The following is a 27,181-nucleotide window of genomic DNA, read 5'->3' as shown; positions in this document are numbered from 1 at the left end:
TCGGTTTTCCTTTTTTTTTGAATCAAAAGTTTTTTTTTCCTTGTCTTATTTTTTTTCTTTTCTATTTTTTTATTTTTATTTTTTTTATTATTTTATTATTTTTATAAATTTCAAACACTCCAAAAATATGTTTTTATTTTTTTGGATGTTCGTTTACTTATGGGGATATATTTGCTGAATTACTTAAGTGTCCCTAGAAGCATGCTGCTGTATGTGTCCCAAGCCTCATAAGATTTTGAATAATTGCCTTCACGACTTGGTATACACAAACCTTGTCTTCCCAATAAGGCTAACTTATTTATTCTAATCGTGAGCTACCTCACACTCTTCTCACATGAGTTAAGAGTCTCCTGCTTGGTCCTTTCTTTCACAGCAGAGGTACTATGTCTTCTTTCACCATCCCCATTACTCTTCTCCATAACATTCGTTTCATCACTGTAACCCTTGAGACTCTCAAAAACTACCACTGAGGTTTATGGATACACAACATCTGTGTTTATGATCTTAGTTTCGTGCCACTACGAGCTGAGTGAAACCCAAAATTCAACACCAAAGAATTGACGGTGACAAATTAATTTGATCAAGTTTTCACCAATGAATTGACGAATGTACCTTCATGAAATCTCAATTTTTTTTTCGATTCCAATGAAATTGTTACACACCATAACATTTCTTCCCATGGGATCCAGTTATAATTTTTATCTGAGATTTTATACTTATCCAAGTCACTTAAAAATCAACTCCAACCTACTTGTTCAACAGACTACACCGGTCTCACAAGTACTTTGTTCACATTCGTTCTTATATCAAGAATTGAATTGTTGAATCAAAGCGTAACCACCCTTAATTAGCCTTATTAAAAGAAGCCTTTCAATATTTATTAATAAATGTTTGATCGTAATTCAACGGGATTCCACACTAACACTTTGAGGTCTCTCTTGATCTTGAAGGAAGAGATTCGTGCCCGGGATCATCAGTTTCGTGTCATAATTGACATCACAGATAATCCCAAAAAGAGTTGCTTTATTTCCTTATCTTTTACACTCTTTGCACGAAAATCCTAGATTTTCAAAATTCCGTTACTAATTATTTTACAGGCTGGTTTATTACTGAGGGATTACTAATGAAGTTGTGGCCAAAAATTAGCCACATGGGTCCTCAATTGAATACAGCTAATTAAAAAGGGGAAAAGACAAAAAGTTGCTGACGCGGCGGAAGTTCAAAGGATAGATATTCAAACGACGGTAAAAAGGAGGGCGCGTGAATTTGAAACGGCCGCGCTTTTTCTGACTCATTTGGACGCGTGTGCAGTATTGAAGCGTCATCCATCTGGCATTAATGGCGCGTGTGGAAATGGAAACGGTTCCTCTCTCTGAACCGGCGCTTATTGGGCGGCGTGATCCTAGGAATCTGACACTCTCTCTCCTACGTGATCATCGCACGTCCCAACTGTCACCAATCAGTCACTCAAAAACCCTTCCATATTTCCATAAGAGATTTGAATCGATCTTTCTCTCTCCTATCACCTACTATAAAAACCCATCCAGACCACCTTTTACCTCTTTACTGCCCCATAATTTCCAGAGCAAAAATACTTCCAAACTCTCTCCCGGTTATCATCTTCTCCAACCTGCAACAATGGCTGAATCCTCTTCCGTCCATGCTACTTCTCAGATTCTTCCAATCCGTCCTCAGCAATGCCTCGTGATTGATCTGAACCCACTGGCCTATGATCCCTACATGTCGCCGATCATCGAGTGTCTCAAATACTCCCAGCTTGCTCCGGCACTGTCAAGGATTGAAACGGTGCCAATGGTGGCCCTATCTCAGGTCTACGCAACGGCTTATTACGACAAGGCCATTGACAGAGTCTTTTTCGAAGTGGCGGAACATAAGACGTCGATTTCTCGTTCCCGCTTCTGCTCTATGCTTGGGTTTGCTGCTGACCCATCGCGTGTTCACCCGGAGACAATTCCGGTTGGTATGCTCTACAGCATGTTCTACAACATGGGCTACACGGAAGTTCTCACCTCCGTCGCCAGATTCAAGAAGTCATGCCTGCCGCCCCAATGGAATGGGTTATTTACAGTTCTCTTCAAGGGACTGTCAGAACGAAGCTCAGGATCGGACGGAGCCAGTCGTCTTTTCCTGTCAATCATGTACGGGGTGTACAACGGGATCAACCTCGATTATGGGTTTGTCCTTTGGCAACAACTGATTCAGAGCCTTTCTTCCACTTCCCGACACTCCGAGGTGTCACTAGCCCGGTTCTGGATCTTGATCACAAGATGGGCTATGGACAAGTTCGATGTCCAAACTGCTGACGGTGCACCGATGTCTTCGATTGGTACGTTCCACACCACGAAGATCATCGTCTCTGCTGCATCGAAATTCTCCTTCATTGGCTCTATCCCGGAGTCGATGTATGGTAGTGTGCCATCAGACAGCAGTATGATCAAGGCGATCAAGGAGTTAGGGCCATCTGGTCCGAGGGAACTGACGCCGGACATGTTGAGATCGATTCATGATGCCGACAAACCGGTGGCCAGGGGTAAGAAGGCAGACAAGGGGAAGAAACCATCCAAAGCCCCAAAACCTACTCCCAAGAAGCGCAAACAACCGAAGGCTGCTTCGTCACCACAACCGAAAAGGAGGAAGACCCAACAAAAGCGAAAGCTAATCCTTTCCTCCTCATCAAGTGAATCCGAAGTTGAGAGTTCGGACGCTGAGGGATCACAAGGCGATGTCTCTCCTCTACGAGGCAACACACCCCCTCGGTCTCCAACCCCGGAGATGGAACTTCACCAATCCCCAGTTCCTTCCCCTCCACCCACAATCCCTATTTCCATTCCCACCATAACCCCTACTATACCACCAACTTCATTCCCTATACCTCCACCCATATTCACCACCTCAACCGAAACACCACCTGTAACCGAAACCCCTCCCGTAACCGAACCTCCACAAACCGAAACCCATACACAACCACCACCCGAAACTAACCCCCCACCTACTCAACCTGAACCAACTAAACCCATAACACCCCCAGCTTCACCACCACCTCAATCTCCAGAAGACGCCTCCGATGGCGATGATCAATTCCTTGGTGGTGATCACATGAACTTTGATTCGGTCTACTATAGTCCGTTTCAAGTTCAGAGTGATGAGGAGGATGATGCTCCAGTGACAAAGAGGCATCTCCGCGATCTTAACGAGAAGGTTGATCAACTTCTCGCCTCCTCTTCAAACCAGCAGTCCACCTTATCTGAAGCTGCCCTTCAGAGGATCGTTGATGCCTTCTCCAGGGCTCAACATGACTCAGTAGCCTCAGCAACTGCTGCGATAGACGCCTCCACCCGAGCCTGTGAGGCAGCGACCGAAAAAGTCGATAAACTATTCTCGGACGCTTCGGACCTGCTAAAGTCTCTGCAGGAAAGCGCCAATGCCACAAAGACGACTCTTGAACCGATTGTTCAACAATTGGCCAAGTTCGTCTCGACGGAGTTGACTTCGTTCGCTACCCTCCGCCAAAATCTCAGCGACGACAACTCGGCACTCCGTGCCTCCATCGATGCCCGTATGGCAAAACTCCAAGAGGATCTTGCGGCAGAGAACTCTCTGATGGACGTTCTGGCAAGTAAAACCACTGCCCTAAAGGTCAAGAGCACGCAGCTTTCCAACTCTGAACAACAATTGGAAGCTCTTCGATCCGAAAGGGAAGTCATCAAGACGTGTGTTTCGGATGTCCACGCGGCTCTATCCAACATCCTGGAAGCACACGACCCAATCCTTAATCTTTCGGTGAGGCGCACCCTCGCTGAAAAGCTCTCCCCGGCCATGGCTCTCTTAAGCAAAATTGAAGGCCTTCCGAGTTTCGTGTCCATTCCGAAACAAGGGGGAGAAGAGAAGAAAGGATCGAAACCACCTCCGTCCTCCAACGTTACTCACACAACCGAACCACCCCAAACTGGTCATGCCTCGGGTTCGGGTGTGAAGAACAAAGGCAAACACATAGCAGAGGATGAAGATGAAGATGAAGATGAAGACAAGGAGACTATTGCGGACATGTTAAAGAGAAAGAACAGTCGCAATACTGATGACGATGTCAGTCGTGTGGCACGTGAAGCTGAAGAAGCCGAACGTAAACAAAAAGAAGCCAACGATCTCCTTGAGAGCCGAAAGTTGCTCTTCCCTGCCTGGACCAGGGATCGGTTGATAAAAGAGGCCATAGAGACTCCAAGCATACTATGGCTCGAGCCGGTGATATCGTTCGACTGCAACAACACCATTGATTCGCAGTTCGATATGTCACTGACTCGAAAGGCGTTCATCTTCCACGCCTTCTCCAACATTTCTGAAGTCCCGCATCCGAACGATGAGCTTGACAGGGAGCTCATTGACTTCTACCTGGAGGCCGCTCGCCCTCAATTCCTTACATGGAGCGCCCAGAAGATTGTCAATGTTTGGGTGATGAAGCCTTTTGCCGTGGGGAGATTCACAAACGTCAAGTTCAAGCTTATCCGAGGATCTGCAAGAACTGCTCACATGATCTCTCTGGCGGATCTGCCCAATCTGAACCCTCATGATTGGATAGTCTTGTACAACATCCTGCTGACAAACGAAGCCGAATATGGTCCCATCTTAGACCATGTCAAAAGGATGCTGGCATGCTACATCATGGAGGTGGCCCTAATGGATCAGGAGGTTGCCACAGTTTTTAAGAAGAAACCGAAAGTCAAGCCTGTGGGATCGGCCAGTGATCTGAATCAAATGCTGATGGGCAAGATAGATTCGAGGCGAAACTCTGTGATGTTCACTAGAGCCGAAGGACAGAAATGTCTCTTCGCTTTAGCTGACAAACATCTTTACACCACAACTTGCTTGGAGCACATCTTATCAATTATCAAGCGGTGTAAGGACAATTCGGCTGATGATATCAAGTACTTCAATGATATGATCAATTGGTACATCCGGTTTAGACAGACCATCCTTTCAATAACCAAGTGTCTGTTTAGTACCGTGAAGAAGAAGGTACCAGCTTCAGCCGCCGGCCCAAGTAGGAACTGAAAGTCTCGCTCCAAATTGACGCAAAGGGGGAGATTGTTGGGCTGAAAAGAGTTTTGATGTTGCGTCTTTTGGGCTCGTTAGATTAGCCTTTTATTCTCCGGTTTGGGCCTGTCCAACCGAGAGCCTTTTATGTATTGTATATAAGTTAAATGCTTGCATGCATATTAGGTTAAGATTCTAGAGATTATCGATACAGCGATTGATTAAGAGTATTATATTTTTCTGTTATCGCTCTTGTAATCTTCTAATCCTTTACAGTTGATGTTCTTAATCGAGCTCTTCTAAGGATTTTATTTAATCATTCGACACGTTTGATTCAAGCTGTTTGTTCTTATTATTGCGTTGTTAACTGTTTTATATTCATATACTTGTTCAAGATCTAATCGATCTTCTTAGATTAAAAGTTGTTTTTAATCCCATCAATACCTTGTGTACAGATGAAAAAGAAAGAAAAGGAACTCATAAGGAACCAAATTGATAAATTCTGGTGGGAACATCATGAAAACGTCTTGAGGAAATCTCAGCAGCCGAGCAAGCATCTACTCAAAGCACGCGACGTCGTTAAACATTTCTCATCTCTATCATTGTCACTCAACTCCACCGATAAGCTCCATCTCTCTCCAGACCATGCCATTAGAACCTCCGCTCTAGCCAGTTTCATGTGTGTGGTGGTTGAATCAGAGAAATCATCATCTCCAGAGGAAGAGGAAGGACTTGGAGTTGAGTTGTTGAGTGTTGTAAGGAATTTGTTGAAGAAGATTAAGAGGAGAGTATTAGTAGGAGATAAGGGGTTGGTAGGTTCGATCGATTGGGTTAATCGAAGAGGAATGATCGAAAATGTGTTTAGTCTATTAGGGTTCTTAATTTGGTAGAGGATTTTGGAAGGAGAAAAAGATCAAGCGGGGTGTTCAATTTTTTTTGGTATTTCATTTCCCCCCACAGTCTATTAAAAAAAAATTGGAGAACGCACTTCCTAAAAAATATAAAACGACACCTTTACACGACACATTTTTTATGATAGGCGCCCTCCGTTTTTTTTTGTTGGACACTAATTTTAGGGCACACAAAAATGCGTGTCCTCTATCATTCAAATTTTGGAAGGCTGACATTATTTTTAAGGACACACAAAAATGCGTATCGTAAATCAGCGAGTGTCATTGTTCGCGCATCATTAAAGGGTATTTTTCTTGTAGTGTTCGACAACGGCTTTTAAGAGCTACGATTGCTAGTCAGGATCTTGGAGTCATACACAATAATAGTTATAGACTTATCCAAGTGGGAGACTGTTGGATTAGATGTCTAAGCCCATAACTATTATCAGTATGTACTCGACCCGAGAGTAACATGGTCCATTTGGGTTGCATATCATCAGGACAATTTGTTAGGATAGACTCTTGAGAAAAGGTTATATATGATTTATTAATATATTACAAGTTCTAATATATTAATATGAAATCATATGTTTTAATTAGTATTGATCAAGAATTAATTTGGAATTAATTTAGTTATCAAAAGAGACTAATTAAATCTATGGGGACTAATTATGGTAATTAGTTATATTTATATGTGTTGGGCTTATGATCCATGTTGGACCAAGTTTATGTATGAACACATAAAGAGTTGGGCCACATGAACCATGGATCATAATACCCATGGGTATGGATTTGGGTTATACCCATGACTCTTGGAATCCTACATATAAATAGGTCACTCCATAGCTAAAATCGTGACTTCTAGTTCTTGGAGCTCATGGAGTTGATTTTGGTGTGGAAGGAATTCTCTCTCAAGTTCTACCTTTGTCCATGATGTGTTGTGACTTCATTTGAGGCTTCCATACTATTGGGGCTAAGCTCTTAAGGCCAAATACATCAAGACTTCAAGCTACATAAAAGGTATGTTACTCTAACTAGTATCTTATCTGGTATATGAAATTGCATGCTAGTTATAGGTTTAATGCCTTGGAAACCATTTGCATGTATAATTAGTGAAAACATAGATCCAAGGTATTTAGGGTTGTATGTGTACCATAGGATGTTGTAGTATACTAAAACTCATCACATTACAACACAGACATTTCCTATTAATCATAAATAATTCTTGATTACTTACCAAAATGGAATTAATCAAATCAAAAGGAGCAAATCACATTGAAGAATCTATCATTTTCGCATAGGAAGAAATTGCTCAATAAACTAGTCACTCAAAGTTACTGAAAACACAATTCCACACATATGAACCTTAATTTATGTTTCCTAAAGCATAACAGCCAAAAAAACCATCAGATTTGTAAAACCATAATTCGTGATTTGGTCGATATTAGAGAAGCAATTGATCTAAATTAGAGATGAAAATGTTAACATAGAGCAGGAATCGAATTTGTTACATCAATTTAATTGCAATAAGATTTAATTCTAGACAAATAATACACGAACTTGACTTTGCAGACGAAGACCTATCATTAGGACCAAGTACAACACCAGTTTGCATCATCTTCAACTCTCATATATGCGCCATTAATAGATGAGTATGTTCTGGTGATGAAAAACCCAGTGATGAACTAAATCAAAAATTGAAAATGAATCATATAAATATGTTTTGAGAAGAAAGGAACAGTGGCGAGTCGAGATTGTGGCTTCAAACGACAATACTGTGGATTCGCTTTCGAATGGATGAGGAAGACGATTGAGACGGTGTGAGGAGCATGACCTAGATATGTTGATTCGAGGATTAAACCTTTGCGATTTGGAGATCAAAGAGTGTAGATGTGCGAAGGAAACCATAGATTCCGGACATCGATGTTGGATTTTGGCGAACTATTGACGAGCAAGGCGAGAGAGAAGGGGATTCATGAGGATGACAAAGGATTTTGAGGGAGTGATTTGTGGGTTGCCTAATCTAAAATTTAGGACAGAACAATTTTCTACGGACTTTACCCCCATGAGAACTTTTAATAAACATAATATGCCACCAAATGTATGAATATTTAAAAATTGTGCCACTAATCATCTAAACCATACAAATAATTGATCCAACGTTCTACCTTTAGTTCTAGGGTTCTTGGAAAACTTTGAGTTCTCTCCCTCTCTCTCTCTCTCTCCCCTCTCTCTCTTTCTCTCCCCTCTCTCTCTCTCTCTCTCTCTCTATATATATATATATATATATATATATATATATATATATATATTTATAGTGGACGGTTTACTTGAGATTAAAAAATATTAAAGATCTTGAGATTCAACATCGGCCACATATTTCTTATTTGTAGCTCTAACGTTCAAACGTACCGGTAGCAGTGGTGTATGTCTAATCATAAATGATTATACATATATCTATGTTCACAGATTGAGTAATCATATATAATTATGATAGTTGGTAGCAGAAGAGGTGGCGATGACAGATGTGTCAGTGGTATAAGTGATGGGGGTGACAATAGTGGGGTCGGATAGTGTCGAAGGTGGTGGCGGTGGCGTTTGTGGTGGTGGGGATGGTGGCGGAGGAGAAAGGAACAGTCGACGTTATATAATCATTTATGATTATAACATTTCTGTCGCACCGGTATGCCGGAGGGTTAGTGCGGAAGATGTGAAATATGTGCATGAGGTTGAATTTCAAGATCTTTATTTTATTTTTCATCTCAACATTTATATATATATATATATATATATATATATATATATATATATATATATATATATATATATATATATATATATATATATATATAGGGAAAAGTTATATGGAAAACAAAAACAATCCTAAAAAACTCTAAAAATTTTAAAATGCATAAAAAATACTTAGAGATCACAAATCTTTTTTTGACTTTATATTCTTAAAAATCGCAGTTTTTTTTTTATAAATTTGCTGAAAAAAAAAATTTAAAAATTGATTTTTTTTATTATTTTTATTATTATTTGGTTTTTTTTCAAAAAAAAGTTTCAACGAAATTGTATAAAAAGTTGCGATTTTTAAGAATATAAAACAAAAAAAAAATTGTGATCTCTAAGTATTTTTTCATGCATTTTTATGATTTTTAAGGTTTTTTGTTTTCCATAGAACCTAAACCTATATATATATATATATATATATATATATATATATATATATATATATATATATATATATATATATATATATATATAATTTGAACATAAAAACTATAATAAATGTTATATACCACTCACAAAAACTATAATATCTTTTAAGTTTTTTTTTTTTTTTTTTTTTTTTTTTTTTAAATCAAACCTACTCCATAACTAAGAGTAATTCCATCAATGTGTTGCCTCTTCACGGAAGAGGCAATAACTTGGTTTATTGTAATTTAATGGAAATACATGTAAACTTTATAATAAAAACTGTAATGAATGTTATACAAAAAATATAATATTTTTTTATTTGTTTTTTTTTAAATCTCACTTACTCCTAAACTAAAAGTAATTACTCTTTAATTAGTAGTAATTTCCAGTCTTCTAAAAAGTGCGACATGGTGCGCGTTAAGGCGTGTCATGGCGTGAGGGGTGACTAAAAGTCCCATGACATTTGTTGTGACGTAGCGTGTGGCAAGGCGTGATATGGCGTGCCATGACGCGTTATGACGTGTTATGGTGCGTGTTTTTTCGTTTGAAACACGTTTTTTGCTCTTTGTTATGTCTTTTCTAATCGGGGATACAACTATTGTGTTTTTTGTTAACTTTTTGTTATTACTTATTGATATAACACTTATTAAAAACTAGTTATATTTGATAAAAATTTATATTTATATGGTAATATAATTATAAATTATTATAAAATCACCGTCTTACATCACGCCTTGAAAAACGTCATGACTCGTAAAGTTTGAGGTTTGACCTTGCCGTCACGTCACGCCTCATGCTATTTAAAACCTTGGTAATTTCACATCTGTTATAGACAAGGCTTCAATCCCAGACCTTAAAGAAAAAAGATAATATCTGATATTATTGGACTAGAAACTCTTATTTTGAGTTTACATTTGTTTATTAGTTTACATTTTCTTTGGTATTTTATTTAATTAAATATTTATTAATTTTTATTTGACAACGTATTTTATATATATATATATATATATATATATATATATATATATATATATATATATATATATCTTTCTTTTGTTATTCTAATAAATTAATAATTTTTTTCTCCTATTAACAAGTGTCACAATATTAGAAATCCTCATTAATATAATGTCACTTATCATGCCACATGTCAACCTATTAATTGTTCATTTTAAATTTTAAATTTTAAATTTCTTACTCTAATTACATTAAATTAATAATTGATTCTTCATTTCAAATTTCAAATTTTAAATTCACACTTTCATTACATTAAATTAATAACATTATAATAAAAATTAAACTAAGATTAATATATATTATATGGTGATATAATTATTTAAATCAACGATTATAATTTTATATATAAATAAAAAATATCTATTAATTAATAATTTATTTGAAATAATTGATTTATAATTTTAAGTTTTTACTATGAAAGTTTAATTAATTTTATAACCGTGGGTCTCAAGGATTATAAACTAGTGTGTGTGTGTATATATATATATATATATATATATATATATATATATATGTATCATACATACTTAGAAAGCTATCATTTTTTCTTGAATCTCATGCATTTGAAACCCCCTTTTTTAACTTCCTCAAACCACATTCATTTGAAACCCCCTTTTTTAACTAATGCAACTCAAAAGTTTTCTTAATTATGATTTAACACTCAAAAGTTTTATAACTTATATTATGTTTAATTAGCATTTAGTGAAAAATTTACTATAAAAATGCCAATCTTTTGTGTCTTTTGTGTTATATAAAATCTTACATGTAAGAAGGATTTGAAGATATTGTGATTCAAAAGTTTTCATATAGTTGAAGCATTCACGATCAAAATATGATGATTTGAAGCAATGAGTTATGTCTCATCGATGGTAATTATAATATGATTTTTTCTTTCAACCAAAACAAATGAAGCTTTTATATTCTTTCTTTATATTCAGTTTCTCATTTTATCTTTATATGTGATTTGTGTGTATTACTCAATCTTGAATGCGACTCTCCAAACATCAATGTTTTGCTTGGAATATCTTTATGATTCTTCTTTTTGAAGAAAAATATTTTGATTGCAGGTTAGTGAAGATTTGTCATCAAATTTCTATGGTTGAATGGTGTTAAATAAAGAAAGAAGATTCATAAAATGGATATAGGTTTTTTTGTTTGATCAAAGTTAACGAATGTTAGTTTTTTCTTTTGATTAAATGTATGTTTATGTAACAACTTTATTTATATATTCAACCACTCAATGCTCTTATTTATTTGATTGTAGTTTTCTATTTTGATTATGTTTATTTTCTATTATTTTTTTTTGTTGGGTTATCCTACACAACATATTTAAAAGATAACATAATTTTGAACATTTGATATGTAATTATGATAGACTTATCATGATATGTTCTTCATATGAAAGTAATTTATCCATATTAATACCACAAGAATTACATATGACATTTACGAAAATATATATATTATATGTGATTTGTTTAACATGTATGTACACCTATGTATGTTATAAATTTATAATTAAATATATTTATGTTTAATAATTGAAGGGATTAAAATGATGCTTCAAAACCAATTATTTAGACGAATATAATAATAATAATAATAATAATAATAATAATAATAATAATAATAATAATAACAATAATAACAATAATAATAATAATAATAATAATAATAATAATAATAATAATAATAATAATAATAATAATAATAAATATACATTTCCATGTAACGCATTTATTTGAAATTCACACTACAACTCAAGAGTTTTCTAATTTATATATATTCATTAGTTACAACTTAAGAGTTTTTAACTTATGATTATTAATTAGTATCACTAACAACTTTTAATTTTCCTTTCTTTTACAAGGTTGTAAAGTTTTGCTCATTAAAAAAATTAATGTAATTGAAGAGATTTGTGATTTAAATATGAAGACTTAATATAAATGTTATTATAGATGTTTTAGTGTTTTTATGTTATTAAAAGTTATAGTGTTTATTTTTTATATTTTTTTTTATTATTTGTTGTATATATATATATATATATATATATATATATATATATATATATATATATATATATAATACAAATATAATAATAGATGTTTTTGTATTTTTATGTTACTAAAAATTACAGTTCATACGTTTTGTTACCCGTTATATTATCATTCATTTGATATATAATTTAAACAATTTTAAACAGTTTATAAAATTATCAAATAATTGTATATATTACAACGAATTAAAAGTTAAACTATAATTTTTAATAAAACTAATATGTTAACTATATGTTTGCTTTACTACTAACATTTTGTTTCAAAGTAGAAATATTAAATAATAACTTGGTAAAAGTTATTATTTTAACTATATAATTATATTCTCGCGCAACGCGTGTGGATTCGTCTAGTGTGTGTGTGTGTGTGTATATATATATATATATATATATATATATATATATATATATATATCTTCCTCTTCCTATTCTAATCTCCCCACCTAATAAAAGAGTAACATATTTGCCACGTGTCAATCAATTAGAGCTTCACATTAATTATTTGCCACTTGTCATTCTAATGTTTTTCCTAATTAATTAAATTTCCACTTATTCACTCCATTTTACACATATCAAACACGTCAACAAAAAATTTATTTGTAATATCTATTGCCTAATTTATTAAATTATTAATTTTTTTTATCATTGCTCAATAATTACCTTATAATTTAATTAATATTATTTTTACCTTTCTAATCCGTGGTGCCCACGAGTTATAAACTAGTAAACGAATAGGTTTATTCTCCTATTGACAAGTGTCATATGATTAGAACTCCTAATTAATATTATATGTCACATATTATGCCACTTGTCAACCTATTAATTACCCATTTTACATTTTAAATTTTAAATTTCCTATTATAATTACATTAGATTAGATTAATAATTGATTCTTCATTTTAAATTTCAAATTTTAAATTTTCTCACTTTAATTATATTAAATTAATAACATTAGATTAAAAAATAAACTAAACTTAATACAGATTATAAGGTGATATAACCTCATGTATTTATTTAAATTAATGATTTTAGTTTTATATAACTAAAAAAATATCTATTAAGTAATAATTTATTTAAAATAATTGATTTATAATTTTAATTTTTTAATATGAAAATTTCTTAATTTTATAATCGTGGTTCTCACGGGTTATAACTAGTATATATATATATATATATATATATATATATATATATATATATATATAGAGAGAGAGAGAGAGAGAGAGTTAGGTTCATATATAAATACTAAGTATTGTGTGAATGTGTGACCAATTGTGACCCAATCATTTGTAGGGGTACAATGGTAACTTTAACAATAATTAGTTATGGCCAAAAAATTAATTCCTTAACAAATTTCCTATAATCTCGTAATATTTATCAATTCCCTTCTCTTAACCCATTTTCCCCAACCTGGAACGTCGCCTACTCCTTCCCCAGAGAAAACTTCGGTAGCCTTCCTCAACAACGATGACGCATCGGGCAACAATCGATATCATCCCATCAACCCTCCTCTCCGATGACTAAATTCATCCATCAACACTTCATCTCATGCGACAAAATATTGATAGAAAAGCAAAATCGACACCTCCCCTCAAGCGATACATGATATAGAAATTTTCTTATACCCATCGAAGCTTGCCGGAAGAATGCACCACTTTACATAATTTGGATTCTCTGTCGTTTTGCTGTAAAGAAACACTTTCAAGGCACACTGCCTCCTCCCAAGTAGAAAAAACTCGTTTTCATGGGTTCCCCTGGTAATTTCTTGTTCAATGTTCCTGCAATTTACATTAAGCATTGGAATGAGAAATAATTTTACAATTGTGAGTGCGTTAGGTTTGGATTTTGTTATCCGGTTCGTGTTACGCTTGCTTATGTTTGCGAGACTCTTCTTGACACATTCTTGGCCACTAATTTCTTATTTGAGGTATTGAATTTTTGTGAAGTGAATACTCAATGCCTCAATTTCTAATCAATGGAATCATTAATCATTGTAGTATTACATTAGCATATAACCTAATTTTGAATACTACCCTTCAATTCAAGCCCCTGTTTTGAATGCAAAGTATTTACAAGAATGGTAAACTCCTGAATTATGCCCTAAATTCACCAAGAGTCTGTTCTGCTTTCTTGTACAGATCAATCAGTGTTTTCATTTAACCTTTCTTTTCTAATTATTCTAATGATTTCTGTCAAAATAAAAAACAATGTGTTTTTTTTTATATTTATCAATGTAGGTGAATGATTCTGGGTATGGAATTAAACAATAAGGTATTCCTTACATTTTAAATTATTTTCAAAGCCTGGAAGTGCATCCAATAGAAGTCGTGGTGATGGTTCATGTGTTTAAAAGCTCCATCAGTTCTATATAGCATGTAACATAATCAAGGGTCTAGCTAAATTAATTGAGTAAACTAAACTCGATTAGTTGTTTTTAATTTTTAAACTTGACTTATTCTTTAAGAATTAATTAGATGTTATCTATTTCTTTGTTAGAACTATGTAAGAATGGGATTTGAAATCATATATTCTACAAAAATATGTATGTTACTTTTGTCTATATATTCAACAAGAATTCTTTGTTTGTTTTATCCATACGTACCACATGATAAATGCCTGAAGAATGTATCCATATTCGTTTCACATCATATAATATAAAGTTGTTGTAATTGAAATTTTGTGATAATTAATATGAATACCATGTAAAATATTTTTATAGAATTATGGTTGTAAAAATTGATTCTTTACTTCAATGTTGTATTCTACTAATAACATTTCTCACAATTTTAGGTGTATTACAACTAGCAGCACAACAACAAAATCGAGAACATATGTAGAAGCTAAAATTGTACAAGAGGATGGATGATCCTACAGATAGAAAATGTAGTCAGATGTTTGGGAAATATGTATATATAGATTGATGTAAATAGTATTTTAGGGAATTCTTCAAGAATATTGAGTTATGTAAATAGTTGATTATGGTATTCTTTAAGAATTGCAGTTTGAACTTATATACAGTGTGTTGCTTTTGAATAATACCAGTTTTATAATAATGCAGTTTTTAAGAATTAAGTAAATACCTCTACATTTGAATATTCTTTAAGAATAATATGTTGTAATTAGAATACTAATTAAACAAAAACACTTCATTCTTTAAGAAGTCGGTGAGTATTGCTACATTTTGATATTATTTAAGATTTGATTATACGAGTATTATGAATAGATGAAAAATCTAGAAATTCTTTGAAAATTTTGAAAATTTCAAACGTAAATTTTATACTTTCATAAACATCTATTTTTTCTAAAAAAATGGGAGAAGTGTTAATCATCTACCTTATAATCCAAAAATTCCATATATATTGTTAACCATTTTTACAAGTTTGCCCTTATAATTAATTAAATGTAGTTATACACTAAATTCTAGTCCATGTTATTAAATATGTACCCCATAATCATATCCATTTATTCTTTTAATCTAATGGCTAGAATTTAGTCACACATTCACACAATATTTGTCATTCACATTTGATCCTAACCCTATATATATTTATATATATATATATATATATATATATATATATATATATATATATATATATATATATATATATATATCTTTTCATACAAATTAGTTATGCATAAACAAATCATTAATACTTACAAAAAGTTTGAACCCTTGAATTAAGAAAGGTTATTTAGAAATTGAAAAAATTAAATTCATCTATATAAATTAATTTACATTTCTTAAACTATACACTATAATAATTAATTTACATAAAATGTATAAAAATTCAATATAAATATAAGTTCTAAGCATAAATATTTTATTTAAAAGTGGTCATTTTTATTTCCATGTATGATAATATTCGCTAAAATAGCTATATATATATACATACATATATATATATATATATATATATATATATATATATATATATATATATATATATATATATATATAGGTAAAAAAAATCAAATGAGAACCACTAAAGGTTAAGAACCTTTTTTATTATGGTATAACACTATAACCCACTTTCATCTTTTATTATTTTTATCTACATACACTACACACACTCTCACATGGATATCTTCTCTCTCATCTCAAACTTGAATAACACTCAAACATTATCAGTAGTTGCCACCATTCACCACCCCCTACCGTCACCACCTACTACCACCGGTGAACCGCCGCCATTAGATACACAAGCTCCGGTTGACTCCATATCTATAATTTTAGCTTCAGATCTATGATTTTTAGTTTCAAATCTATGATTTTTAGCTTCAGATATATGATTTTCTTATTTAGATCTACGACTTTTTTCTTCAGATCTATGATTTTTGTCTTCAAATCTATGATTTTCTCCTCCAGATTTATGAGCTCCGGCGAGTGGCATAACCACCACCTTCGTCCCTCTTTGCCAACGCGAATTCCTATTTTATATCATTAATCTACCGGCAACGGAAACACAAATCTAATAAGATCTAATGAAATATCTCTATATCCACCATCAATCGCACCCTGGTCTTAGATTTGGAGTCACGAAGTTGTTTCAACTTAACTTTCATTCTCTAAAACGAAAAACATATTCAGATCTGGTGCGATTTGCACAGTTCTGATACCATCTTCATCACCATTGATGTGAATTTTTAATGCACTATTTTTTTATTTATAACTCCTAATTTATCGCATCTAAACCACACCTTACAGGCTGTGAACCCGATCGAGTATAGTATAGCTTTGATAAGCAAGGGGAACGATGGTGAATTAATATTAGAATTTTTGATTATAGGTTATATAAAAACGCACAAAAGTAATAAGAAAAGTTTTATTAAATTAAATCTCAACCAATCAACTAAATAGTAAATATCGATAAACTGACAGAAAACAAATTTCTTTAGGTACTTTGGCTTAGACAGATTACATCTTAAAATCATAGATAATTGCACACACATATTTGTTTATTCATGTTCACCGATTTCTAAAATGATTAGGTACATGTTCAGTATTACTAATCCTTTAGCAAACAAGTCAATTCAAGCAGTGATTAATTGATTAAACTAACATGTTTCCTAGTGTTCAGTTCGTATCAAGAAAGACTTGTAGTAATAGTTAATTAAATTTGTCAATTCAATCAACTTATATGTGGTTGGTCATCATATATGCTCACACATTAATTTACTTATTTCCTATTTAACCCTAGTTTCATGCTCACTATTCCTAGACATATAATTTAGATGGTCATTAAAATCATAAGAGGCAAGTAATCAAGCAGATGTTCATATAACTCGATATGCTTAATAATTAATAGAAAATAATTGTCATTAACACATACGGATCTTTAACAAACCTAACAAGATAAATTAAACACAAATAAAACAATCCAATATAATAATTATTCTACAAATCAAGGTTTTATCTAATAATAAACTCAAAGCAAATGGTTTTGACACCAAAATCAGAAAGTAACAACATAGTAGTATCACAGTGGAATGCTAAACATGGTCACGATAACAAACCACATGATTACCGACACACATCCGCTCTCTAGTCCTTCAGATCTTCGCTCATGTCAACTTAACGGCCTTCCGGCCGCATTCTAGACCCTCAAAACGGCCAAATATATGTTACTTGTCAACTAAGGATCGATGGTAGTCGAAAAATCCCTTCTGGTTGCCCGAAATTCGCTATTTATAACTTTTGGAACCAACTTACGTACGCTGGGCGTAAGTCGGTTTACATTAGGCGTAGTAAGAAAAACATCCCGATCCATTCTTCAGACCCAAGCCAGTACACTGGGCGTACTTGTATCTATGCTGGGTGTAGTCGTCATCTCAGCAGTACGCTTGGCGTAAGTGATATTACGTTGGGCGTAATGGCCGCCTTCATCAATTTTCTTTCTTTTTGCTTCTAAGGCTGATTTCCTTTCCAATCCTTTCTTTTCCGCTCTATCGACAACTAATAGCTGTAAATTATAATTCAAAGCATTATAAGTACTTTTTAGTTCTAAATAAGAATAACAAAGGCTAAAATATTAAGATATAATATACAAAAATATGTATAAAAATACACATATCAACCATCAACTTCGTTTCCACCATCGATACCACCACTGATGTCTACCACAACCTCATGTTGGAAACATCACGTTTAGATATGGTCATATTTGGTGTATGTGGTTCATTTTTTTCTAGATCTAGTTTGTGTGGTGCTATTTCATGTATAGATTTGAAGCTATAACAATGTTACTAATGGCCGATGGTAGTTCCACCTCCTTAGATATGTTTCAACACTACCACCTCCTTCATCTTTTTATCTCTAATCTCCAATGAAACACATCAGGTATGATGATTTGTGTTTTGATTATTTTGCCTTTTATTAAGCTGTGAATTTAATACTTTAATCTCTCATTTATTATTTATTTTTGTTAATCATATATAATTTTTTTAAAGTTGTTAATCAATGTTTGTTTTCTTATTTGTTATAATATTTACATAAAATTGTTATTCATAGGTTATGTTTTATGCTTATTATATTGTGAATTGAAATTAGAATGTGTGTTATCATGTTAATGTTTTCTCAAATAATGTGAATTTATTTTTTTAAGTTTTGGATTTTGATTTTTAATGTTTCAACTATTGTTTAGTTCTGTTAAAGTTAGTTTTACCTGTGAATGAGTGAATTAATACATTTTTAAGTTGTGAATACTTTGAATAAGATTCCTAAATTGTTTTATTAAACTGTAAATGAAAGTCCCGAAATACTCTTTGAATTTGTTTGGTACATAAAAGATATTTGATGCAATGCTTAGGTGTAAATATCGTGAATGAGAGAAATTACTTTATTAAATTATGAATCAAAGTCTTGAAATGTAAGCTTTAAGTTGAGAATGTGAATTTGAAGTATAATGTTTTGTATTAAACTTTGAAATTATTATACTAAACTGTGATTGTATTTTATTAAACCACAATTTGATTGTATTAAACCGTGAATTAACTGTATTAAACTATGAATTGACTGTATTAAGTTGTAATTTTTTTTTTATTAATTCCTTGTATGCTTTTGAAATATAAGATAAAAGATTATATACAGAGCTGATTTAATCTAATTTTGAATAATATACGTAAAATTTAAATTGTGAAGATTTGTGTAAATAAAATTTGAAAGAATCATTAACCTATAGATCTAACGGAATACATATAAGTTTTAAGTTGAGAATGTGATTGTGAATTTATAATTTTTGTGCATTAAAATGTGATTTTTTTTATATTCTTTTGTTAATATATTTACTTTTTGTGTTGTATAAATATGCAGCAATATATTAGTTTTGATAATTATTTTGCATTAACCTCTTAATTAGTAAATTAATTGGTTTATTCATCAGTGAATATAATATTTATGCTATAAATCCATTATTTTATATACATGTCTAATTTGGAAGGAATGATAGTTGCGAAAGTGGTACATGTATTTGATGGTATAGTTTGGATTTGACTTATTTGAATTTGTAAATTAATGTATAACTAGGAAAAGGTCTGCGCGTTGCACGGGTCATTATTTTTAGAAAAATAAGGGTAGAATAATATGATAGACGAAAACTACAAAAAATAAAGAAAAATGATTAATTTTAGCAACTTTTTAGAAAACATTTGACAAAAGTCTGAATGCTAAAAAGTTCGGGTTAATAATAGAATAAAAAAAGTATCAAAATAGAATAACCTTGAAAAATGAGAGACAAAACTGTAAATGGATTAAAGAAACGGAGCACTTTTGAGAAAATATAAAAAACATGTCAGAAAAGTCAAAACTGAATCTTTAGAAAAAAAAATGATACAAGAATACGGTAGACGAAAACGATAAAGAATAAAGAAAAATGGTTGTAAGGAAGTAAAAGTGAAAGTTTAGTGACAAAAATATAAAGAAGTAAAAATAAAGTGCAAAAATTCTAAAGACGAAGAGTTTGTTGAAACTTTAGTGGCCAAATTATAAAAAAGTAAAAATATAGTGGTTAAAAGTGAAAATTTAGTGGCAAAAATATAAAGAAGTAAAAATAAACTGTCAAAACTATAAAGAGGAAATGTTTGTTGAAACTTTAGTGGCAAAATTTAAAAAAAAAAAATAAACATAAAGTGGTAAAATTATAGAAGAATAAAGAAAAAGGGTTTTAAAGAAGTAAAAGTGAAAGTTTAGTGGCAAAAATATGAATAAGTAAAAATAAAGTGGCAAAATTATAAAAGAAAAAAATTTATTGAAACTTTAGTGGGAAAATTAAGAAAAAATAAAACTATAGTATTAATATTAAAAACATGGAAAGTTTACTGTTCAAACTTCCCATTTCCCATGTCCTTTAATATATATATATATATATATATATATATATATATATATATATATATATATATATATATATATAATTGATTGTATTATATTGTGAATTTATATATTAAACCAGAAATGGATTGTATCAAAGTTGTATACATTATGTAAATAATGAGTGAAAATACGAATGAATGTTTGCATTAAAATTAAACTTTGTGTTAGTGAATTAATATATTTATTAAACTGTGAATATATCTTATACACGGTATATTTTATAAAGAAATCTAAAATTTAGAAAAAAAAAATTGAATTTGTCAAGACATAAATCTATTTGTTTTATTAAAATTTTATATATATGGCTGCAAAAATAAAATGGTAGGTATTAAAAAGTATTACCAAAGAAATGAAATGTACAATAGTTGTTCTATTAAGCTGTAAATACGACCATAAAATGTTATTGAATTTGGTATTAGTCTGACGACAGTCTGATGGCGGTCCGAATGTGGTCTGGCAGCTGTCCAACAACAACTAACAACTAGTTGTAAACTAGGAAATGAAAAACTTTGCTCAATATAATATTAATGTTTGATTTGTCCAAAATCATTTTAATGAAAACATTTTGAAATATATATATATATATATATATATATATATATATATATATATATATATATATATATATATATATATATATAAGGGTTATATAAAAACAAAAAAAACCCTAAAAATAAAAAAAATACTTAGAGATCACAAATCTTTTTTTTTTTTTTGACTTTTTTTTTACTAAAAAAGCGCAGGTTTTCTTACAAACTCGCTGAAAAAAAAATCAATTTTTTTTATTTTTTTTCAAAAAAATTTTCAACAAATTTAATGTAAAAGTTGCGATTTTTGTATATATAAAGTCAAAAAAAAAAGATTTGTGATCTCTAAATATTTTTTTATGTATTTTTAAGGTTTTTTGTTTTCCATAGAACCTAATATATATATATATATATATATATATATATATATATATATATATATATATATATATATATATATATATATATAGAAAATTCAATAGAGAATCATTATTAATCAAAGAACCAAAGAACCAATCCAAAGCGTTAACATTTAAAACCATTAACGGCAAAAGGAAGGGTTGTAGACTTTTACAATGGACGCATATGCACCGGATTATAACAAAACCCATTTTTTTTGTTTAAAATTTTTTAGGCTATGTTCTTTATCATAAAAAACTCAAGTATACCGTTGTTCACGATTTTTCGTCATCTTTCCAAATAGATTTATGGTGATATATAAAAAACGAACTTTTTTTTTCCGAAAAAACTCACTTCATTTCCTTTGTTGAAAAGTTAAGGTATAATTTTTTATAGAAAAAATTAATAAATATATCAAAATTCATGTTTTTTTTTTGTACTTTTTAAACATAAATTCATATTCATGTAAAAAAAACAATATTTCAGTTTAGATTCACATTGTGAACCTTCTCAGATTCACAATTGCATAATAGTAAGTCAAATTCACAGTGTGAATATGAACTGATCATAGCTTTTTCACATTGTGAATGTTAAAAATTGAAATATTTACAGTTTAGATTCACAATGTGAATCTACACTGATCGATGTTTTTTTTTGTGAACCTTCTCAAATTCACAGTGTGCATAATCAGTAAGTCAGATTCATAATGTGAATTTGAACTATTCGAGTTTTTTCACATTGTGAATGTTAAAAATTAAAATATTTATAGTTTAGATTCACAGTGTGAATCTACACTGTTCGAGATTTTTTTTAATCGGTGTTGATGTTTATTAATAGAGTACAAAAATTAATATTTTTGGTATAATTTTTTTTTGATAAAAATAAACTTAGATATTGAAGAAACTAACAAAATGAAGTGAGTTTTTTTCGGAAAAAAAAGTTTATTTTTTATATATAAACATGAATCTCTATGGAAAGAGGACGAAAAATCGAGAATAACGGTATATTCGGTTTTTTTTTTTATAAAAAATGTGGCCTAAAAAATTTTAAACGAAAAAAAGAGATGAGTTTTTTGGTAAGGAGATGAATTTTTTGGTATAATCCGGTATGTGTGCGTTAAATGTAAAAGTGTACATCTATTTTCCTTGGTCGTTGATCATTATGATTTCCGACGTTCACAATTGGTTTCTTGGTTACTTATTAATTATGATTTTATATTGAACCTTTTATATATATATATATATATATATATATATATATATATATATATATATATATATATATATATATATATATAAATAAAAGTGTATTTATTCTTTTTAAATATATTGCCATTTAGTTTAATAAAGACAAATGGAGGAAATATTATTATATATTCATTTAATACACCGTAATAAATGTATCCAACATTTGAATAAATTAAAAAAACAGTACTTAAAGTATTTTATATCTATCATATTTTTCCTTTAATCGAAAATCTCTTACAAAATTCATCTATTTATTTTCTTGGTTCGTGGTAACTTATGTATGATTAACGGTAAATTATCCAAATAAACTTTGATTAAAACCATTTTTATTCTATTTTCTTGTTTTCTTTCGTGTCATCTTTCCATTTTATTATGCACATAAAAAAGAACCCGAAAAGAAGAGGGACCAGATTTGCATTATTCAATAACTGAAGGCAAAGATTTGGTTTTATTATGTTGTTCGACATCCATGCACCAGAGATCAATTGCCTATATATAGACGTCAAAAGCCCACAGACTAGCACTACTCTTGCTTTCATAGTTCGCTCTTGTGCTCCCAAAATCTTCCTGTTCACACCGTCACCTCAATTCAGAACTCTGAATTTGATTATAATCAGCGAATCAAACTTCAATCGATCAATCATCAACTGTTTTCTTTCGCCATCATGAGTCCATCTTCGCAGAGAACTTCAAATAAATTAATCCGGAGGTTGCTTGAGAAGTTGAACGAAGAAAATTACGACTCCATGGTTCACAGACTCTCTCAGGCATAAACTTTTTTCCCAATTTCTCGTTTCTGAAAACCCTAACTGCTTTATTTTAGTCGCATCTGTTTCTTTGTTTGTTCACGATACACACTAATTATTAACTTAAATTAACCCCTAAATTTTGTATTTTTCTGCGGAGATTTTGAGTTCGATGTGCAGAAATCTTTGTGGAAGTAAGATCACTTTGAAAGCAACAATTTTGAGCTATGATTTTTTAACTGTTTTATTTGTTCTTGTTGGTGGTTTAATTCGGAATGAGTTGGTGCTTTCGAGGTTATAGAGTGGTGTTACATTTAATTGGAAACGAAATTTGGGCGTTGAGCACAATTTTCTTGAGGTTTGGTTAACTTCACGGTTTTTGTGTTCATTAAAACGCGATTATAACTTGATAAGGCTCGAATTTTGAATCAAAGAAGAGGCATTTGCTCACCCTTCTACCATTGAAGAAGGGTTGACGAGTGGCCTTATTCTTGTTTTCCATATAAAAACCATGTTGTTATGGCAAACTTACTATTTCTTAAGGGAAATTTTCATATGTTGGAAGCATGTTTTTTCTCTTATTAATGAAATTGAACATTACTTTAAAATAGTTTTCCTTATTAACTATTATAGAATCATGGTATATACCTTAATCATGTGGTTCCTACATACAACGTAATTGTTGCAGTTTATCAGTATGAAATCGTAAGCTTATCACAGTTATTTTATAGTTATCATGCCTGTTTCACTTTCATAGGAGTCTTTTTGCACATTAGGACTACATGTTTTCAAAGGGTAATCAACTTAAATTATGAAATACAGGAGTTAAGAAATTCTAGAATTACAACATAATATTTTTATTTGTTATGCTACTAGTCTGGTAATAGATAAAAAGAGGATTATTCTGTTTGATCCAGTTTGAAAGTACTTTCGTTGTTGATCTATCTCTTGCAGTTATCATTCAAGGTCAAAGGTGCCAGTTAACTTCATTGGTTTCTATTTAAAGGAAGATAATTTTTAAAGATTTAAACATAGTGTTATCTTTTACATATTCAAAGGGTACTATTTGATCAACTAATTGGCGTTGTCATTTCTTCCTAAATTATGTCGTCATCTGTCAACGAAAAATATTCCCTTGAACATACGAGATGCCTTTGTGCTTCTAGTGATGCATCAAGTTTTATAAATTTTCATTTTTTATCCTCTAGAACTACTAGGAATAACGAGTGGTGATTGCGAAGACAATGACACTGATGAACATTTTAAGAGTTTAATGTTTGAGAATTCAATATAAGATTTATATTTAATTATTCAGAGGGAAGAATACTATAGTAGCAATCTAGTATTTAGGTTACGTATCTTTCGAGATTAAAAATTTATACGAAACTATATATGTTTAACTTTCTTTTTCCAGTATCTTTGGAGATTATAAATATTATAAGGATGTCTTTAGTTGTCTTTTTCACTATTCTAAATATGGAAGTCTTGGAGCTTTAAAATGTTCTATGAAATACATGCAAGAATAGAACAGGACCATGACACATTGGCAATGTATCGGAAAGCATCCATCTCAAGTTGATATAATGTTCTCTTTTTGCAGTTTATTGAACGTGGAATGGAAGATAGCATAATACTTATCGAGAACTGCGTGCATCACTTCAAGATATTTGAGAAAAACTTGAAGATCACTCAATTAGAACCTGCATTTTCTGCTATCTTTAGAAGGTTGATGGGAAAGCCTTACTTTTGTAAGGTGTTCTCATGTTTAAGAAAACACACTGATATCAATGAGACATTCCTAGACAATCTATCCACATCACTGCAATTATCGCCTTATGAGAAATTTCAGTTTACGGTTGCATTAGCAAACGCTGATGATGATGATCTCAGTAGGGCTGGTGTGTTCTCTCTCTCTCTCTCTCTCTCTCTCTCTCTCTCTCTCTCTCCTGTTGTTCTTGGCTTCAATTGTTTACATGCATATGAGAACTATATTTCTGTTTGCAGGGCAGAATTACTGTGAGGAGCAGTTCAAAGAGCTGTGTGAGCTGTCTGAGAGAGGCCATATACCTTCTGTTCGAGCATTGATCGAGGTATTAAACTATCCTCTGGCTTTTCGGAAAGACTAAATAGATCTTGAGGAATGGTTGAGCAGTAACCTTAGTAGTTAGTACACATGAAGATATGTTCTTTGAGCCAAATGAGAATAATTGTGGAGCTTAGTGATGTTATCTGTACAAGTGTTGACATTCTCTATTTTGGTCATGACTTTACTTCTGTGTGTTTCAAGAACATGACATTTACATGTTTACCCTCTCAGGAACGAGTTAGATCCTTAATGGAGGGAGAATGTAGCATACAGGAACCTTCTGACAGGGCACATCAGTCTGGAACTCAGGATCTTATTCAGGAGGCAGCTCCTACTTCTCCAAAGGTTTACACGATCAAAATGGTTGACTTACTATTTATCTTCATTTATATTTATATCTATTGAAATCCATATCTTTTTGTAGGTTCTTCAAGAAGATACTGCCTTGCTCTCTTCTAATGATCAACTTTCGAAGGAAATGGAAAGTTTGTGCATAACGTCTACAGACGATTGTCCAATGAAAGAGAACATTGGTGATGATCCTGATTCTTCAACAGTTGAAGTTGATGCAGATGATATAAACACAGAGGCCAATGCTTATTTCCAACAGATGTTCTCTGGTCAATTGACAGTTGATGCAATGGTTCAAATGCTTACGCAGTTCAAGGGATCTTCTGAAAAAAGGTTTTAGTTTTCGTTATCCATTTCTATCATTAATTAGCAATCTTCCATTGCCTTTTTTCATATGAGAATATGTTAAAATTTGAGATTTTAGCTTCTTTGCTAATCCATCTTATTATGCACATTGGCTTCCTGATCATACACTATGATTAAGTGGGAAGAAATGGTAGTGGTTGATAATATGAGAAAGTAGGCACGTTGGTTGTTAGGGCAAATGCTGAGATCCCCCATAATAGGTTACCTTTGGTTCTATGTATTAATGATTTAGGGTTTCTTGATTTGATTTAGTTATCTTATATTGAATTGATTAGTTTTCGTATCTTATCATTTCATATAAATGGAGGTCATTACTTCACCAGAAAAGTCAATAGATAGAAATAATCTTCTAGATCTGATTAAATGGTATCAGAGCTTTGATATAGCCATCAAAACCCTAGTTGGCTGCCGGAACCCTCATTTCGTGCCACCTTCATCACCCATTCTCTCTTTCTCTCGTCACTACAACAACTAAGTAACTGTCACGCGTACACTATGTAGTTGAGGCACTTAATCACCTTAAATGGTTTTAAGTAAGGCATGAGGATAATGATTCATTACAAAGGAACACATTTGAGATTTGGCACAACTTCCTCTTTGAAAGAGCAACAATGTTCATAATGAGTAGTTATGATGAAACTTAACCCTTACGGTTTATTGCACCGAGTGGAAGCTCGGATGGTTGCAAAAGGTTGTTTTGTTCCGCACACCAAAGAGATTGGCAATGATGAGACATTATCTTCAGTGCTGAAGATATCATTTGGTTGGATTTGTATATCCTTAGTTGTTCCTTAATGTCGTTATCGAGGAGGAGGTATACACGAAGCAATTAGGGTTTGTTATTGAGGAGGAGATATCTAAGGTATGTCTATCGTGTC

This window comes from Lactuca serriola, chromosome 4 (assembly GCF_051521515.1).
Source record: "Lactuca serriola cultivar US96UC23 chromosome 4, Lser_US96UC23_V15, whole genome shotgun sequence".
Classification (NCBI taxonomy): Eukaryota; Viridiplantae; Streptophyta; class Magnoliopsida; order Asterales; family Asteraceae; genus Lactuca; species Lactuca serriola.
Note: the sequence above shows the minus strand (reverse complement) of the source record.